The 5,967-nt window shown below is 45.0% G+C and overlaps 1 long non-coding RNA gene across 1 annotated transcript; it reads right to left on the bottom strand.

Annotated features, from left to right (window-relative positions):
* Positions 1 to 2,728: 2,728 nt before the first annotated feature.
* Positions 2,729 to 5,247, bottom strand: LOC141737697 (uncharacterized). Its single transcript, XR_012585230.1, has 2 exons — positions 4,058 to 5,247; positions 2,729 to 3,235 (listed from the first exon to the last, which is right to left on the bottom strand). It is a non-coding gene; the product is annotated as an uncharacterized LOC141737697 (long non-coding RNA).
* Positions 5,248 to 5,967: the final 720 nt, after the last annotated feature.

Raw genomic sequence — 5,967 nt, 5'->3', positions numbered from 1 at the left:
TGAGCTTCCCACTGCATTGTTGGCATGGCTTGGATCATCCCCGAAAACACCACCCTGGGCTTGCACAGAGCAGAACAGGGCTTGGCAGAACCACCGAGGAAAGAGATGCATCACTCAGATGTTAGTCTTTTTGGACACAGAGTGAATTGCTTTCTTAGTTTTACATTCCTGTGAGTTGATGGACACCAGCCTGTGAGCCAGCAACAAATGTTTAAGTATGGAGATGGGGCTCCTTCAAACCAGCCCGTCAATGACCTTTGCTGAACTGCAGTACCCTAGAAGGTTGCATAATCCATCTGACTAGCATTATAAATGGCTGAACAATTTTAATGTTGCTTTTCCCTCTAGTAAAACAGTCTGGTTTAAAGCCACAAGAATAAACTTGACCTCTTCTTTCACATGCTAGTAACTAAACAGAGGATCTCCAGAGGGCTCCTTCCTAACACTTGTCTTTTAAAGCCCTGTCACGTGTAAGAGTTTGTTGTAGACTTAAAGAAATCAAAGTGCAATGTGTGATGTCTTCCACCAATCCCTAGTGGTATTGCCAAGAAACTTAGCAATTCTTTTCCCAACCTGGAGCCTGCACTCTACGTGCTTAATTTTAGAATATAAGAATATTAGAAAAAGAGCACTTATAAAATGGCATCCACCTGTCAGTTGCTCACATTTTCCTTCAGAAACCCTTTCTCCAAAGTCATATTTGGTGGCAATCTTGTTCCTTAAATGTCCTTTCGGAATGGAAGTCTATTGGCTGCATCGTCTCACAGTCTGATCACGGCTGCTTAGACTATGAAGCACATTAAATTTAAAGTGATGTAGGTAATGCACAAAGCTGCATCAAAGGGTGCAGTGCTACCAGCTCATTACAAAATCATTCAGCTTCAATACAGATTTTTTAAAAGTACATTATAACATGAAACTAATGGTTATCATTGCTGGCTTGACAGTAGAGAAGTATTAATAGGCAGACCACAGCCTCTGAATACCCCTAGAGTATGGAGATCTAACAACCAAAAAGTGCCAAGTTATTTTAAAAATTAATTAATGATTGAACATAGGTGAGTTATTTCACCTTCAGTAATTTTTCTAGTTGGTTCTTTCATCACAAATGTTAGAGTCTGTACCCCTAAAATGCTGAAAGCCTTCATCTCCCAGGACTAGAATGGCTTTGGTCTATAACCAGAAGAGGACACGAGTCCTGGCAGACATGTCATGGTGATCATGATGCTTTCCTGGAGATATGCAGGCCTCACAGAGAAGATCTGGATGGAGCCAGTGGGAGAAGCTGGGTACCTCTACATGAAGCATTTTGAAACAGCTGTCTCCTGGGGCAGCAAGAGAGGTCAAGGCAGCAAACCTGTCTTGCAGTCACCCAGCAAGCAGACCGAAGATGAGGGAAGCATCAGATGCAGTCTCTTCAGACCGCTGGACATGGACTGTCTCGTCGTTTTTATGTCACCTCTTTATAGAGGGAAAAGTGGTAGCAGGGAGCCACCAGGCCTTGGGTCCTTCCCATGGAGGTCGGGGCTCCCAGCACAGCACCACCGAGGTGGCTGGCACATAGCAGAGGGTCAGTACCGTCCCACAAGGCACTATGAAAATAGGTGCTGTGGTCAGGGACAGTTTGTGATTTCAACAGGTCTTTCGAATGAAGTAGGTCAATCTGGTTTTGACTGAAAGCAGGAACTATGACATTTCTTTCCAAAACTGGGCAGATGTCTCTCATTAGTGTGCAGGGCACAGCTGCTTCTCCTATTTACACAAGAATTCAGTAATTAGACTGTACAGCTAAGATACATGAGACTTCATTCAGTTGTGTTCTCCCCTTTGGAGGATTTTAGCCTCCTCTGTGCCATCTCCACGGAAGCTGTAAAGTGAATGAAGGCTTAGGTGTATAGGTTGTCATTGCTTTTAAAATGAGAATGCAACATGGACATCTTAACGGCTGATTTTGCTTGAAGCCAACAGGAGCCAGCAGTCCCAATCACAGGACCTGTCAGCCTGTCAGCCAACCCCAGCCTCTGGAAGGAAAATAGCTCTGAGGGAAATTGTGTTGCTTCAGAAAAGCAGTGTTCTGTTAAAAGCTTCGTTTCCTTTTAATCAAAAATGAACTTTTTGTGGTCTTCACAACTCGTTATCAACTGGATAACCAGCAGATAACCCTCAACTCAGCTAAACAGAAATAGCTTCTGTCATCACTGGACCAAACAGACATGAAAATGGAGAGGGTGAGTAGAGGGGCTTCCTCCCTCTGCTAAGCCAATAATGTGAACTGTGAACATGGGCTGAAGTGAGAACATCTCATCTCTGGAGGTTTCTCCACTCGTGCATGGTCATCCTTTCCTCACAGCACGTGCATGCCAGACCCTAAGCAGCTTGGGGTTTCTCCACTGAACTCACTCCAGCTTATTGAGGTCCTTCTTGTGCTGGGTTAGAGCACAGGACAACTGAATCCAGTGTCCTGGATGAGGTCTGATAAGTCACGTCCCTCAATCTACTGGTTTGTGCAGTCCAGGAGACTGCTGACAATTCCCTCTTCCCAATCCCGGGCTGCTGCAGGGGCGCTTCCTTCCCAGGGACAGAGCTGGGCACTTCTCCTTTGGTACAGTGTCCATTGTAACTGTCCACTAGATAAAAGGTTGAACTGTGCAACCATGAATGACAGGACCGAGTTGAAAGTTTTGTGTAAATCACTTTGCCTTATATTACTTATGAATAACAACATAAATCTGTTAAAATAATTCCAGGTTTATTAGAAATAACTAGCAGAAATCTATTTCTATGGTTATAAATACTGATTAATTTTTCTGTTACATACATTCTGTTACATACAGACATACATACATTACCTTCGCAACCTCTCTCAATTTCTTTGAAGCAGCACATAAGCGATACAGTTGGCACATCAGAGTGTGTTGCTTCCCCCTTTGTCACACCTAACAAATGTATCAGTGGTGGAAGAGTCCCTTGGCCTCCCAAAGGTGGTGCAGGAAGATTCCTTCTCCAGGACTTCGTCATTGCAGTCTTATTTTCCATGTAAGAGCGTAGCACGGGCTTAGAGAAACTGAAGTCCATTTTGTATCATCTTTTGCTAACCCTGCAAGACCTTCTCAAATCCCAGCTATGCTTTTCCAGAGAGCTAGGTGGACTCTGTATCGCTTCACAGCACAATAAGGTCTCTGACACCACTTTCTGAAGGGTGGTGATCTTAGCTGGCGTGAGTTCAGTCTTTTTCCTGGACAAATGAGAAGAAAAGCCAGTGGCAAAACTTTTGAATGATGCTAACCAAGCTCAGTCCCCACAGACATCTCACTAAAATCCCTTTGAAAGCAGGACATGGGCAAAGGTGTCTTTTCAGCAAAATCGTGCTTGGCATTCACCTGGAACACATACTGAACATTGCTAGCACGTGTCTTACGTGACAAAATTTGGAAAGAGTAAAATTATTACATGAGAGGTCAAATATTTAAAATTCTGTGCATTCTGAGTGAGGCTTCATCTAGTCCAGTATCAGGTATCAGAGGTGTCACCTTAGGAAAAGCTAATTAAAAGCATAGCAATTACACAATGTTTCTTTCACACAACTCCTCCCTTTCTAGTTTAGGAGCATGCTTAGCTGGAGTTTACATTTGGGTCAGGATACTTAACGGGCACTGATAAGTCACTTAAATTTGAATTTGTCATTTTTAAGTCATTTATATTTGTGGTTTCTGTAACTTCCTGTTGGAGTAAGTTCCACAGTTTATCTATGCTTTAGATATGTGAAAAAATATTCACTTATAGCATCAACACAGAACCCTGCTGTCCACAGTAAAATTAAAATAAAACTTCTCCTTAAAAGAGAAGTGTGACCTAATACTGCAGTTTTGATACTATTTTCCTCCTTTTTATGATGTGGATAACTGGCTGTGTTTTACAATGCCAACAATGGAAGAAGTGGCAGTGAGTGTGCAGTTGTCTTTTGCGTGTGATACACTGACACGTTTGTATCTTTCTAGTTGGAAAGCATCCATTACAAGAGGCATCCAGATGGAAGAGGGGCTTGTAGTCAACTCACCGGCGGCTGCTGGCAGCCGATGGCCAAGCAGGGGAGTAACCTGCTGCAAAAGCAGCAAAGACCCTTGCAGATCATCACCCGCTGAAGACACAGCACCAAGCCAAACCCGCTGAATTGCTCCTATAAATGCAGCACCGTGCAAAACCCATCTGACTTGTTTCCATATCTGGCTTAGATCCGGATGCAATTGGGCTGGTTTTATGTGCCACAGACTCTGAAAAACATCCTGTAGAAGCTGAGCCAGATCCCACCTCCCCACCCCATGGGCTTATCAGTGAACTCTCAGCACTTCCTTAACTTTTCCACCCCAAACAGCTGATGTGACTCACAAGGTTGCTTGGGGCCGGGACATTCCAGTAGCAGGTGATCCAGCGCAGGCTGGGCATGTCCACATGATCCCATCTGGGTGACTCCCGGCACCCAGGGCTGCCCACACCAGTGACCCATAGCGTGGGGCACTGCTGCACAGGGACACCCCACTGCTCCGGCCGAGCTGCGGTGCCTGCCCTGCCCTGTCTGGGCTGGCTCCTTGCAAAATACTCATGCATCTCCCAGTGCACACACAGGCTGGATTTAAGCATTTCCATTAAGCAAGAGATCCCCACTCCCCATGCAGCGAGCAGCAGGCTGTATAAGCTCCCGTCAGAAAGGTCAAGCTCAAACCATTCAAAAAGAGCCGGGGACAGAAATTTTAATCTTAGTGCTTGGGTCTTCTGCTGATGACTTCTGGAGTGGGCTTTGGCTTGTTCTGTAGACCTCATCTGGACCTGAAGAATCAAGACAAATCTGAAGACGTTTTAGAAACGGTAAGACTATAAAATGGCCATTTGGGATGACCTCCCTCGACCTGCTGGCCACACTCTTCTTGATGCACCCCAGGATGCCATTGGCCTTCTTGGCCACCAGGGCACATTGCTGGCTCACGGCCATCCCGTTGTCCACCAGGACTCCCAGGTCTCTTTCAGCTGAGCTGCTCTCCAGCAGGTCAGCACCCAACCTGTACTGGTGCATGGGGTTATTGCTCCCCAGGTGCAGCACCCTACACTTGCCCTTATTGAATTTCATATGGCTCCTCTTTGCCCAACTCTCCAGCCTGTCCAGGTCTCTCTGTATGGTGGCACAGCCTTCCGGTGTGTCAGCCACCCCCCCCAGCTTTGTGTCATCAGCGAACTTGCTGAGGGTGCACTCTATCCCCTCATCCAGGTCATTGATGAATATATTGAACAGGACTGGACCCAGTACTGACCCCTGGGAAACACCACTCGTCACTGACCTCCAACTACACTCTGTGCCCCTAATCACGACCCTCTGAGCTCTGTCTTTCAACCAGTTTTCTATCCACCCCACTGCCCACTCATCTAACCCACACTTCCTAAGCTTCCCTATGAGGATGCTGTGGGAGACCATGTTGAATGCCTTGCTGAAGTCAAGGTAGACCTATAATTTTCTTGGAAAAAGCAAAATACCAATTTATAAGATAAACTTATGGAACCAAACAGCCCATTTTTAGTTCAGGCACTGACTCAAGTAGTATGTGAAGATTTCTCTATCTCATTCAATCCAGACTGTAGATAGAACTTCTCCTAGTTTGCTGAGCTCTGCTCTTCTCTGTTGTGGCAGCATGTGTGCTTTATGGTTATTTCAAAAATTTTTTGTTAAATATTGAGAATATGGAGACAGAATTTTCTTCCCACTGACACATGACACACATTGGTTAAATCTGATAAAAGGAATGTGCACAAACTTGGAGCCATCTAAATGAGGTCAGAGACAGAAGGAGGGGTGAGTGTGCAAAATGCATACACAAAAAATTCATGAACAGTTATCCTAGTTAAATTATTGCACTAATTAGAATGAAAAGTGAGCTAGGAAGAACTGGTCAGAAGAACCAGTGGTTGCTTACCTTTGTT

The sequence above is a fragment of the Larus michahellis genome, chromosome 1 (genome assembly GCF_964199755.1).
Source record: "Larus michahellis chromosome 1, bLarMic1.1, whole genome shotgun sequence".
NCBI lineage: Eukaryota > Metazoa > Chordata > Aves > Charadriiformes > Laridae > Larus > Larus michahellis.
Note: the sequence above shows the minus strand (reverse complement) of the source record. Positions and strands in the feature narration are given on the sequence as shown.